Source organism: Octopus bimaculoides, unplaced genomic scaffold (assembly GCF_001194135.2).
Source record: "Octopus bimaculoides isolate UCB-OBI-ISO-001 unplaced genomic scaffold, ASM119413v2 Scaffold_168741, whole genome shotgun sequence".
NCBI classification, from domain to species: Eukaryota; Metazoa; Mollusca; class Cephalopoda; order Octopoda; family Octopodidae; genus Octopus; species Octopus bimaculoides.
The window spans coordinates 1-707 of record NW_026305235.1 but is presented as its reverse complement, the minus strand read 5'-3'; positions in this window follow the sequence as shown (position 1 = coordinate 707).

Below are 707 nucleotides of genomic sequence, written 5' to 3'. Positions count from 1 at the left end.
AGCATCTGTCGCTTTGTCTTTGCCGGCCTGTTGCAATTAGCATACTTTCGATGAAGGTTGTTGTCATAAGCAGCATTGCTTGTTTACCTCCGACAACATCGCTCGCTGTAAAGTGTCCCATGATGCACCAGTCACTAGACTTGATGTGGGCTTTAGAAATATGCACGTAGAGAGTGATTTCCACTAGCATAAAGTCCACGGAAGTGAAATGAAAGATGGGCGAGTCACAAGCGGGGAAATTTTGCTAAATACTGGACGTTGATGTGGCGAGCGTCGCGTCAGGAAGATCCATAGCTATTTGCTATTGGTGCGGATAGCCAGAGCATAAATTTGTGATGACGTGTGGTGATATGTTTAGGAGCATTTGTGGGTAAGATTGGGACACAAGTAGTAGTAGTAAGGGCAGTGTGGCGTGACAGTGAAGGACTATTGACTAATTGGCAGCGGCAAAGTGAAATCTGAAAGCGAGTGAGCGTGAAGCTAGTTGCTAGTGGTGTATTTGGGAGTTAGAATAAAAGAAAGGATGAAAGTTTGATCAGCCGATGCAATAGTGAACTGGTAGAAGAAAAGTAGAGTAAAGATTTGAAAATTGTGACAAAAGTGAGTATAAATTGTAAAATGTTATAAGGTGCTTGCATTTAGTCGTTTTGTTAGAATAATGGTACTAAAAGGCAATTTGATAACCGCTTACGGCCATATCACGCTGA